Source organism: Narcine bancroftii, chromosome 5 (assembly GCF_036971445.1).
Source record: "Narcine bancroftii isolate sNarBan1 chromosome 5, sNarBan1.hap1, whole genome shotgun sequence".
NCBI classification, from domain to species: domain Eukaryota; kingdom Metazoa; phylum Chordata; class Chondrichthyes; order Torpediniformes; family Narcinidae; genus Narcine; species Narcine bancroftii.
In genome coordinates this window covers 24883037-24896618 of record NC_091473.1, presented here as the reverse complement: position 1 = coordinate 24896618, position 13582 = coordinate 24883037, and the positions used below count along the sequence as shown (strand labels likewise).

The window sequence follows — 13582 nt, the reverse complement described above, 5'->3', positions numbered from 1 at the left end:
TTTTGCTACAAACTGTTGACCACAAGTTCGTCCCTCATGCTCCAATATCGTTAACACTTTTCCCTCTTCAATCACTGTGCTACCTTCTTGAAATCTGACACCGACAACCCTCTTAATAAAAATCCTTGAGCCCTCTTTCCCTTGCACCTCACCAGGACATCAATATCATTTCTGCTCTTCAGTCTTTGAATATAGCTTCCCAAATTAATATCCATCTTTCCCAGACTTTACTCAGGATTCCATACCTGCTGCAATATGGAGTTATGAATGATATCCTGTTTTTGTGATTGAAGCTAATCATTTCTCACCTGCAACCTTTTTCTTCTTTCTTTCTTTCTTTGGCTTGGCTTCGCGGACGAAGATTTATGGAGGGGTAAATGTCCACGTCAGCTGCAGGCTCATTTGTGGCTGACAAGTCCGATGCGGGACAGGCAGACACGGTTGCAGCGGTTGCAGGGGAAAATTGGTGGGTTGGGGATGGGTGCTGGGTTTTTCCTCCTTCGTCTTTTGTCAGTGAGGTGGGCTCTGCGGTCTTCTTCGAAGGAGGTTGCTGCCCGCCGAACTGTGAGGTGCCAAGATGCACGGTTTGAGGCGAGATCAGCCCACTGGCGGTGGTCAATGTGGCAGGCACCAAGAGATTTCTTTAGGCAGTCCTTGTACCTCTTCTTTGGTGCACCTCTGTCACGGTGGCCAGTGGAGAGCTCGCCATATAACACGATCTTGGGAAGGCGATGGTCCTCAGGATTCCATACCTGCTGCAATATGGAGTTATGAATGATATCCTGTTTTTGTGATCGAAGCTAATCATTTCTCACCTGCAACCTTTAGCATGCTTGAAAACACAGATCTTTCACAGCTATTTGTCTAGGCCAGCAGGAAAGACAAATATGGTGGGTGGCAGGGAATGAAGAGCACTGCCTCCATTCTTAACTGGTTAGTTGTAACCAGAGAATCACCTGCAATAATTTTTCTTCTGCTCCTTGCACCATTTTCCCCAAGTGTTCTCAAAAAATGTACCTAATTCCCCTTCCTGCTCATAACTTATTTGCCAGCCACTGTCGTATCAACTGCATTCACTCTCACTTATCCTATGTATACTCTTGGTAATCCATCTTATCTTATCTTCAACATTTATAAATGATCAAGCATTAAACAGTGAATGTAGAAAATGTTTATCCAACTAAATATTGGGAAGACCTAAGCTATGGTCTTTGCTTCCTCACTGACACTCAATCCCTTGTCGCCAATTCCATTGCTTGCCACATTAATTGAGAGAACCAGATAGTTCAAAGCTTTAACATCAGAATTAAACTCATGCAGCCAAGCATCAACCATCACAAGCACTGTGTATTACCAACCTTGTTCATGTCACTTGGCTCTCATGTTGCAACTCTCATCCCTGCCTTTGTTAGTTACTAATTTTACTGCAATAGTTCCAAAAGTATTTTTCGCCATGTCGAAAAGCAGAAAATGCTGGAACATCTCACCGTTATCACCATGATACAGATTTTTAGAATCTACCAGGATTTTTTCAGCATTGGTCAATTTTATTCCAGATTTTAATAATCACATTTTGCTTATGAATTACAGCTTAAAGGAGGGCATAATTATTGTCTCATTAGCTACTTTCTATCAGGAAGAGACTTGAAAACCATTGTGGCTATCTACAGAAAGGGAGAGGTACAGCTCTGCTTACTACAGAGGCACCTCCCTGCTGTCTGCCAAAATAACCATTGATGGGGAAGTGTTACCTTCCAATTGCTGAAGATCTGATCTCAGATTCACAGTGTGGATTCTGTCCTCCAGGAAGCAATGGACATGATTTTCACTGTGCAACAATTCCCAGAAAATTGAAGGGAAAAAAAAATTGTGTAAGCCATATCATATGGAATTCATTGAATTTACTAAAACCTTTGACTATCAATCAATAATGCCTGTGGAATATCCTCCTCAAACTTGGGTTCCCACAAGAAATTCATCTCCACCTCAGTTCAGTCCCAGTGATGCAGATAGAAGGTCGACAACAGAGCTCATCTAAGTAAAGTTCAAGGTCAAACAAAACTGTATGATGACTCCAACAATTTTATTAATCTCTCTCACTGCAATTTTGGATTTCACCTCCATTAAATTTCCCATGGGAGTGGAGCTAATTTTCAAAACTAATGAGAAACTACTCGCCCTCCAGTGACCACACTCCAGAACCATCACTCAAACCTCATTCATCAAGCTGCAGGATGTGAGTGGTGTTTGCATTTGTACAGACTCAGAGGCCACACCCTAAGTTTGACAAATAAATAAAAGGATAAAAGGGTACAAATGGCCTTACATTGAACATTCACAACACCAGGATTCTCTGTCAACCTGCCCCTAGTGCATTACACACCCTCTGGTTTTGACCCTGGAAAGCATGGATGACTTCCTCCACTGCAAGAGGCACTTTTCAGTGAGGGGAGAAATCAGTGATCAAATCTACCACTGTCATCAATGGCTTTCATGTTCAGTACCACCCATAAAGGCAAGATCAAGAACGATAAGTCCAACCAACTGCAGGCACTGCACGACACCCTTTGTCACCCAGGCGTCACACACCTGTACCATTTCATGAAGGTCCCAGAATCTCTCCTCCACTGTCAAAGAAGTCTGGACCATGACCAAGTCAAGCAGGGTCTGTGAGGAGTGCAAACCGCGCTTCTTCTGCCTGCAAAAGGCCCACGTCGTCAAGGCCACTCGGCCCTTCGAATGGCTTAGCATCGACTTCAAGGGCCCCCTGCCTTCCACGAAAAAGAATGTCTACTTCCTCACAGTCGTAGATGAATACTCCAATTTTCCCTTCACCATCCCTTGCCCTGACACCTCCACAGCCACCGATACCAGGGCACTGACACAGATCTTCACCATGTTCGTATACCCAGCATTCATCCACTGTGATTGGGGTCCGGCTTCATGAGTGAGGAGCTGCGCCAGTACCTGGTGGTGTGAGGCATTGCGACTAGTCGTGTGACTAGCTACAACCCAAGGGGCAATGGGCAGGTGGAGTGCGAATACAGGGTGATCTGGAAGGCAGTCCTCCTGGCTCTAAGGTCCAAAGGCTGGTCCATTGACTATCGGCAAGAGGCTCTCCCTGAGGCACTCCATGTCATTAGGTTACTCTTGTGCACGACTACTAATCAGACCCCTCACGAGTACATTTTTTTGTTCTCCCGGAAATCGGCGACTGGAATCTCACTCCCAGCTTGGCTCTCATCTCTGGGACCAGTGTCCTCTGCAAACACATGTGGGCCCACAAGTCTGACCTGCTGGTCGAGCAGGTGCTCCTCCTCTATGCCAACTAGAACTATGCCTACATCAGGTACCCCAGTGGCTGTGAGGACACCACCTCGACCAAGGATCTGGCACCAGCAGGGACCCCCTAGCATCATGACTACCCAGCCAAACCTCCCCACCGTGGGTACCCTTGACCCATCCAGGATCTGGGGACTAACCTTCTCCCTCCGCCCCTCCAGAGAGCCTCACTCCTAGTGGACCACACCACCAGCCACCCCCCATGGACAGATGTACAGATAGACACCACGCTGCCCACACGACGCCTGCCATGGTTATGCTGAACCCAGCCAACCCTCAGGCAGCAAACACACCCTTGTTGACCTTTGACCAGAAGCCAACCCTGTGACAATCCCAGAGATTCCGATGGCCGCTGGATCACCTGAATCTGTAAATACCACCCAGCACCATTTTACACACCTCACACCCCCTAGGACAATTTTAAGAAGGGGGTGAATGTGGCGATATGATCACCAGCCTACTGCAGGGGGCGATATCTGTACCTGCAGGAAGACCACCCAAGGGGTGGACTCCACCTGGCCAGCTGTTAATCAGCCGACCTGAATATAAACCTGAGCCAGCCTCTCCTGAGCCAGTCACATGGGGAGCCATGAAGACTTGAACTGGTGTTCAGACTTTTACTGGAATAAAGCCTGTTGTACAGTCTTTTGAGTTTTGTGCTTGTTTGCTGCTACCTCAGGACACCACAATTGTCATAGTAATAAAACAGTGTCATATTACATGAAATTTCTTTTTGCCTGTTGCAAGACAGACAGATTTACCACTGGCAGCAATTGTCTAAGCATCTATTACAGTCAGAGATAGAGAAGCAAAAGAGAGTCCCCCCCAGTATCTGAGTGTTCGTAGATTCACCTCCAGCGCTTCCGCAGTCAAACCAGTCCAAACCATTGGCAACCTGAGCTCCAGATGTGAACCTCTGACACATAGAAACATAGAAGATGAGATAGGAGCAGGAGTAGGTCATTCGACCCTTCGAGCCTGCTCCGCCATTCAACGAGATCATGGCTGATCTTAAAGTTCAGTACCCCATCCCCGCCTTCTCTCCGTAACCTTTAATACCCTTATACTGAAGAAATAGATCTAATTCCCTCTTAAATATATTTAATGAACCTGCCTCTACTGCCCTCTGTGGCAATGAATTCCACAGATTCACCACCCTCTGGGTAAAGAAATTCCTCCTCATCTCGGTCCTAAATGGTTTGCCTATTATCCTCAAACCATGGCCCCGGGTTCTGGATTTTCCCATCCTTGGAAACATCCCATCTGCATCCATTCTGTCCAGTCCTGCCAGAATTTTATATGTCTTTATGAGATCCCCTCTCAATCTTCTAAACTCCAGGGAGTACAATCCCAATTTGCGCAATCTTTCCTCATAAGTCATTCCTGCCATTCCAGGTATCAGCCTGGTGAATCGCCTCTGCACTCCCTCCATTGCAAGAACATCCTTCCTTAGATAAGGTGACCAAAACTGCACACAATACTCCAGGTGGGGTCTCACCAAGGCCCTGTACAGCTGCAGTAAGGTATCCTTGTTCCTATACTCAAACCCTCTTGATATGAAGGCCAACATACCATTTGCCTTTTTAACCGCCTGCTGTACCTGCATGCTTGCCTTCAGAGACTGATGTACAAGTACCCCTAGGTCTCTCTGCACTTCCCCATCTCTTAATCTATTGCCATTCAAATAGTAATCTGCCCTCCGGTTTGTATTACCAAAGTGGATAACCTCACATTTATCCACATTGTAGTGCATTTGCCATGTATCTGCCCAGTCCCTCAATTTATCCAAATCACACTGGAGCTTCCTGACCCCCTCTTCAGTGCACACAACCCCTCCCAGCTTAGTGTCATCTGCAAATTTGGAGATATTACATCCAATCCCCTCATCCAGGTCATTAATGTAAATTGTGAACAGCTGGGGTCCCAGTACAGCTCCCTGTGGTATCCCACTGGTCACCGCCTGCCATTTATCCCAACTCTCTGTCTTCTACCTGCCAGCCAGTTCTCAATCTACATCAATACTTTTCCCCCAATCCCATGAGCCTTGATTTTGGAAGCCAGTCATTTATGCGGGACTTTATCGAAGGCCTTTTGGAAGTCCAGGTACACCACGTCCACTGGCTCTCCCCCATCTATTTTACCTGTCACCATCTCAAAGAATTCCAATAGATTTGTCAAGCACGATTTACCTTTTGTAAATCCATGTTGACTCCGTCCGATCCCTTCTCTGCTAGTCATATGCTCCGCTATTACATCCTTAATAATGGATTCCATAATTTTGCCCACTACTGATGTAAGGCTCACCGGCCGATAATTCCCCGCTTTTTCTCTACCCCCATTTTTAAATAGTGGGGTAACATTAGCTACCCTCCAATCCATGGGTACTGATCCTGAGTCTATCGAGTTCTGGAAAATAATTCTTAAAGCATCTGCTATCTGAATGGCCACTTCCTTGATTACCCTAGGATGTAGATTATCAGGCCCTTGGGATTTATCTGCCTTCAATCCCATCAATTTCCCCATGACCATGTCCTTAGAGATACTGATTTCTTTCAGTTCCTCCCTTGCATTAATCTCTATGTTTCCCAACATCCTTGGGAGGTTATTTGTATCCTCTCTTGTAAAAACAGAACTAAAGTAAGAATTTAATTGGTCTGCCATTTCCTTATTCCCCATTATATATTCCCCTGATTCCAACTGGAAAGGACCTACTCTGGATTTCACCAATCTTTTCCTCTTGACATATTTATAAAATCTTTTGCAGTTGGTTTTTATATTTGCCGCAAGCTTACTTTCGTAATTTATTTTTGCTCTCTTGATTAATCCCTTTGTCCTCCTTTGCTGCATCTTGAACTGCTCCCAGTCTTCGGTTGCGGTACTTTTTTTGGCCTATTGATATGCTCTCTCTTTGGACCCAATGCTGTCTCTAATTTCCCTTGTTATCCACGGTTGAGTCACCTTTTTTGGTTTATTTTTATGCCAAACCGGTATAAACGATTTTTGCAATTTCTCCATTAGATCTGTGAATGCTTTCCATTGTCTATCCACAGTCAACTCCCCCATAAACACCACCCAATCAATCTTACTCAACTCCCGTCTCATACCATCATAATTCCTTTTATTTAAATTCAGGACCTTAGTCTCGGTTTTAATTTCATCACTCCCCATGTCGAGTGAGAATTCGATCATATTGTGATCACTCCTACCCAAAGGGCCTCGGACAACAAGATTGTTGATTATCCCCTTATCATTGCATAATACCCAATCAAAAATGGCCTGCTCCCGAGTTGGTTCCTCGACATATTGGTCTAGATAACCGTCCCGTAAACATTCAAGGAATTCCTCCTCCTCTGTATTTTTACCAATTTGACTAGTCCAATCTATATGCAAATTAAAGTCTCCCATGATGACAGTTGTTCCCTTATTGCATGCTTTTCTAATTTCTCTTTTAATGCCTTCCCTCACCTCTACACTACTATTTGGAGGCCTATATACCACCCCCACTAATGTTTTCCGCCCCTTGCTATTCCTCAGTTCTATCCATATAGATTCCACATCTTCTGAATTAATATCCTTCCTGTCAATCGTGTCGGTCCCTTCTCTCACCATCAATACTACCCCACCCCCTTTTCTTTCTTGCCGATCCCTCCTAAATATCGTATACCCCGGGATGTTAAGTTCCCAGGCTTGCCCACCCTGTAGCTATGTTTCTGTAATCCCAAGCAAATCATATTTGTTTATCTCAATTTCCACAGCTAATTCATCTACCTTGTTCCGAATGCTTCTTGCATTAAGATATAAAGCCTTCAGATTTGCTTTTTTCACCCTCCTTGCTCTTTCTGATTTTTTACTTTCGCTGCCTAACCTAACTTTTCCTGTTTTATCTTTTCTGTCCTTTGCCCTATCATACAGGTTCCCACCCCCCTGCCAAATTAGTTTAAACCGCACCCGACGGCTGTACCAAACCTAGCTGCCAATATATTGACCCCTTTTGGGTTTAGGTGTAACTCAAACTGACACGGTTATGTCAGTGGTTTAAGCTTTGTATGCAATATGATCAGACTGGTAATCCTGCAGTGTCAGAGTCTGTGCCCAAGAAGGCAGTGTCTGTGCTGGACAGGATACCATGAAAAGTTGCAGGCTCTGGGGAAACGAAAGACTGGCACAGGGCACCAGAATAAGGAGAACACCCCTCACCACGCCCCCCCCCCCATCCCATTCCACTGAGGAAAAGCATAGGAGACAACCCTACAGGATGGTGGCCATAGGAGCAGACCAGTGAGGGGTTAAAGGACTCACACAGAGTTTTGGAGACTGGCTCATGGGGGACTTCTACTGGTGACCTGATGCTGTGAAGTGGTATGATCGTGAGCTCAACTGATTTTTTAAATATTTCCCTCCCTTCTACTCACTTTTAATTAACCAAACTGGTTAAAATTTACTTTTAAGACCATCAATTACTCATAGAAGACCTTTCAGGCCAAAAAGACTAGTCAAAGTACCTAAATTTAAAACCATGAAAGAAAGAGGCGGAGGAAGAAATGGAAGAAGAAACTGAAATTGAACGACACTCCTCTAACATTTGGAATGGCTACCAAAATTATTGGAAAGAAGTCAATGGATATTAACAAAGCTTTAAAAATGTGGGGCAAAGAAATTGAAAAGAACCACAAAAAGAAGAACATCTGACTGCATTGGAAGCCGACAGCATCTCAGTGAATAATAGACTGGATAAACTTAAACAACAAAACAAAGCTTTGATGATAACAAAAAAGTTAAAAGCTCGAGTATTGACATTAGAAGGACAGAGTTGTCGAAATAATCTTTGTATTTTAGGTCTGAAGGAGGATGTTGAAAAGGTTCAACCACCGATAAAGTTTTTTTTACATAATTACTTACTGAATAGTTTGGAGTCGAAGTGATTAGAAATGATTTGATGCTGGAAAGAGCACACCGCCCCTTATCCTTAAAGAATGTCTCGGAGTGTCCTAGAACAGATATATTACACTTTCATCATTATCAAAAAAAGGAGCTAATCTTGAGTACCGCACATTCAAAAAAAATCAAAGTTTTCATGGTCTATGTATTAGATGTGGAGGATTACTGCCCAGAAGTAGATGCTCTGCACAAGGTCTACAATGAGGTAATAGGCTGTATAAAAACAGTTTCAAATCTGTCTTATTCTACCCAGTAAGTTTGAGGATTAATCAAGGAGATCAGAAGATATTTCTTCATTCACCCAAAGAGGACTTGAAATTTGTGAAATGAGAGACTGCTGTGATACTGTCAACCTCAACATCAAGATGAGTGAACTTTTGATACATGAAACTGGCCAATTTAATTTAAAAAAGGAAGGATATTTATTTTTTCTCTTTCTTTGGTCTTCAGAAGTAACATGTTTGTATTAGGGAAATTACCACATCTGGGAAATATTTTCAATTTATATATTTAATCAATTATACATTACTAGCAGTAGAAGATATCTTTTGGTGCTCTCAATGTTATTATTTCTGTCTGTTTTACCAATCATTGATTTTTCTGGGTACTTTCGGGAGATATATTTTTTTTATATTTAAAAGTAATGTGAAACCATTTCATATGAAGTTGTTCAACAGAAAAAGATGGTTTGCTTGTTCGAACTTTTTTCTTTTGAAAATATTTATGTATTTTAACATTGACTGTTAGATGTTAAAAGTGATATTTTACAGACTAAATGGTGCTAAATAAGTGGACATGTGCAAAGAAGAATTTGAATATTTTTCAGACACTAACAAGTTGCTATTAGTGATTTGATATCTTTGCTTGGTCTTATTATAGGGAAGAAATAAAATACACTGCATGTTTTAGGAGGAGCAGTAACAACCACTATGGAAGCAATGGGGGTTGCACAAAATTTTTTTTGAGCCAGTTTCATTTTCTTTCATTGACCTTCTGGCATGGAGGGATTTGTTTGGTTTTTCAAGGTGCAAGGTTGTTTTTAACAATTTACTTTTTCATCTTTTGTTTTGCAGCGATGATTTGCAGCTGTGGTCTCTGGAGTAAAGATAAAACATGTCCCAATGCATCCATTCATTTTGTTCTATACTAAAAATTATTGGATTAATGACTCCTATTAAAATTATATTGTGGAATGTGAATAGGCTTAATGGACCCATAAAAAAGAGAAGGGGACTTGCTCATATTAAACATTTAAAGGAAGATATTACTTTCTTTCAAGAAACACACATTAAAAAGGCAGATAAAGATGGATGAATATTTAAGTGGGCAGGGCAATATTACCATTCATCTTCCAAAGTTAAAATCAGGGTGTCTCCATTTTAATTCAACAAAATATCCCATTTCTACATCATAATAGCACTATATCATCCTTATTGGGACAATACATAATAAATTGATTGTTTAGCTGATATTTATGCTACAAAAATGGATGAACCTGCATTTTTTTCAAAAGTTTTTGCCCTATTACCAGATTTATCTAATATTCACAAAATTTTGGTGGGAACTTCTTTTCTTTCTTTCTTTGGCTTGGCTTCGCGGACGAAGATTTATGGAGGGGGTAAAAAGTCCACGTCAGCTGCAGGCTCGTTTGTGGCTGACAAGTCCGATGCGGGACAGGCAGACACGGTTGCAGCGGTTGCAGGGGAAAATTGGTTGGTTGGGGTTGGGTGTTGGGTTTTTCCTCCTTTGCCTTTTGTCAGTGAGGTGGGCTCTGCGGTCTTCTTCAAAGGAGGTTGCTGCCCGCCAAACGTTTGGCGGGTGGGAACTTAACTGTTGTCTAAACACAGTGTTAGACCATTCTTAAATAGAAAGGTTAATCCTTCCAAATCAGCTTTGTCAATACAATCTTTCTTATCCAATATGGGAGTGTATGATATATGGAGATTTTTAAATCCTCCTCGTCAAGATTATTCTTTTTTCTTGAGTGTGCAATGTTCTTATACCAGGATAGACTATTTTTAATTGATAATCAATTGATTAATATGATTAAATCATGCAAATATCATGGCATAGATATATCAGAGCATGCGACAGTAATTTTAAATTTGGAATTTCCAAGTATTCCAAGTACTAAAAAACAGTGGCAATTTAATACCATATTACTTAAAAACAAAGAGTTTTTGACTATTTTAGAAAATCAGATTCAATGTTTTTCAATGTTAATTCAACCCCAGAGATTTCCAATTTGATAATCTGGGATGAAATGAAAACCTACTTACGTGACCAAATTATTTCACATGCAGCTAGTATAAACAAAAATACCAGGATAGAAAGAATGGATTTGATCAATCAAATTAAACAGATTGATCTACAATTTTCCCAAAGTAGAGATCCATAGTTATTTAAGTAGAGAATTGAACTCAAAACCAAATTTGATCTACTTTCCTCTTGTCCAATTGAACAATGATATTGAGAACTAAGAGTCAATTTTATATACATGCATCTGGCAAATTACAAGCCAATTAATTGAAAGCTATTTTGAATAAAAAGAACAAATTAACAGGATTTCTTTCCCTGATGGTACAATAACCACTGACCACGGTAAAATAAATGACATCTTTACAGATTTCAATTTAAAAATTTACTCTTCTGAATTTAACAATGAATATGATCTGATGAATGAATTTTTTTTAGATCATTTGGATATACTGATGATATCCCAGGAAACAAACAAAGTTTGGATGCTCTAATTTCACAAGAAGAACTGCTAAAAGCAATATCCACTCAACAATCAGTCAAATCTCTGGGACCAGATAGATTTCCAATAGAGTTTTACAAATTAATCTCTGAACAACTTATTCCACAATGAATCTAGTACTGAATGATTCATTTTGAGAAGAGAAATTACTTCTTTCATTTAGCTAAGCTGGTATTTCTGTGATTTAAAAAAAGGGAAAGATCTTGATAATTGTGGGTCCTACAGACCTATTTCTTTTCTCAATGTGGTCATGAAGATTTTACCAAAAATTTTAGCACATAGAGAATACTTTACCAGGAATAATAAATGTACATGAAACAGGTTTCATTAAAAATATATTCTTATCATAATATTTATAGATAAATGAATATTATATATTCTCATTTTACTCACCCTAATGAATGTATTATTTTCTTTGATGCTGTAAAAACATTTGATAGAGTAGAATGGGAATAATTATTTGCCACTTCAGTAAAATTTAATCTTGGACCAGATTTTATTGAATGGATAAAACATTTTTATGTATCTCCAATAGCCTCAGTTGATACTAATTCTTAACAATTAAAGATTTTTTTAAAAATTACAATAAGGCACGAGACAGGTTGCCCCCAAAGGCCTCCACGTTTTGATTTAGTGGTTGAGCCAAGAACTGCTGCTATAAGAGCAAATTAAGATATTAGAGATTTGTTTATAGGACCTATTGAACATAGATTATCTCTATATGCAGATGATATTTTACTTTTTGTGTCCACTTCAGCGGTATCCATACCAAAGGTATTGTTGTTATTTACATGCTTTAGTAAATTCGCAGGATATAAACTTAATCTGCATAAGAGTGAACTATTATCACTAAAAGGCCCAGTTACTCTATATTCTAATTATCCTTTCAAAATAGTGAAAGTTCAATTTAAATACCTTGGTATTATGATAACTAAGGATTTAACTTTGTCGTTTTATTTAATCAGACTAAAACAATACTCTCTGTATGGTCCCTACTTTCTCTAACTATGATAGGACCATATTCATTTGATTAAAATGAATATTTTACCAACATTTTTATATTTATTTCTATCATTACCAATTTTCATTTCTAAGCCTTTCTTTGACACATTGGAATCATCTTTAATGTCATACATATGGCAAGGAAAGAAACTAAGAATAAATAGAAGTTATCTTAAGAACACAGGATATGATGGAGGACTGTCATTACCTGATTTTAGATTTTATTATTGGGCAATGAACATCAGGAATATGTTATTATTCTTACAGATTGATAATAGAGATGACTGCCCTAATTGGATGGAAACAGAATGGAAATCCATTAAGAATACTTCCTTACGGGCGGCATTGTGCTCACATTTACTCCTATGTATTCCAAAACTAACAAAGAATTTAATAATGAGAAATAGATAGAAGATTTGGAGTCAATTTAGGATCATTTTTTTAAAATTATGGGATTTATATTTATTAGTCCTATTCTACTTCAACTCGCCATTTTAGATATAAACTGTGAAGAATGGAATCGACTAGGAACTAAAACATTTAACAATCTTTTTATCCAACAAAATTTTGCATCTTTACAACAACTGACAATGAAATTTAATCAGCCAAACAGACACTTTGTTAGATATTATCAAATTAACATTTTATTCCTTCTACACTTTCAGTATTTCCATATCTTCCAGATCCAAATTGCAAAGGCAAACTTTTTGAATTACAATTTGTACATAATGGTATAATATCCACCCTATATTATAAAATATTGAATTTTAAAATTCTTTAATTAGGTTGAGAGAATGACCTTAATATGCCTATTTCAGAAGAAAATTGAATATCAATTTTGGCTCTTATTCATGACTCATCTCTATATGCTTGGCACAGTTTGATTAAATTTAAAGTGGTGCACACAATACATTTTTCTAAAGTTAAGCTCACTCGAATCTCCCCAGATATCAACTCATTATAAGACAAATGTAAAAGATTTGAAGTCTCTATATTTGGTTGTGTCCCAATTCAGCAGAATATTAGACAGCTATTTTCAGCTATTTTTGGGATCTAGAACCATGTCCATTGATTCCAATGTTTGGCTTCTCCAGTGATGTAAACATATATTTAACGTCAAACCAGAAAAAAAAAATCAGATGTAATGTTAGGAAGGTTAAGATCAGTTTTAATAGGCTTGGGGTCCATTTATAGCTTACTTTCGTAATTGGAATGATCAAGGTGCGAGGATGCAATAAATGGGGATGTTTCGTCGGATCTCTGGAGGCCGTTGCTCGATTTCAAGTCGGCTTGAATACCAATTTCAACCTTGGTTGGTGGATGGGGTTACATCTTTATAATCAACTTTTTTTTATCTTTTTCCTTTTTTACTATTCATTTTTTATACATGTTTATATTGGAATATGAGTCTATGTACTATTATTTATATAGTATGTGATACCAATCCAAATGTATCTTATATTTCATTTATATGAACTTATAATTTATGGTTGTATGATAAAACTCAATGAAAAAAAATTAAAAAGAGACTGGCTCATGGGA

General features: G+C 39.5%; 1 protein-coding gene across 10 annotated transcripts in view; it reads right to left on the bottom strand.

Annotated features, from left to right (window-relative positions):
- The window catches only part of chl1b (cell adhesion molecule L1-like b), a 687190-nt gene that overhangs the window by 572790 nt on the left and 100818 nt on the right, over positions 1-13582 (bottom strand). The window contains exon 2 of one of the 10 annotated variants that reach the window (XM_069936961.1): positions 8242-8330. The exons of the other annotated variants lie outside the window; for them this stretch is intronic. The gene's annotated coding sequence lies outside the window, so the exon portion shown is untranslated. The remainder of the gene's footprint in view (positions 1-8241; positions 8331-13582) is intronic. 10 annotated transcript variants of the gene reach the window in all.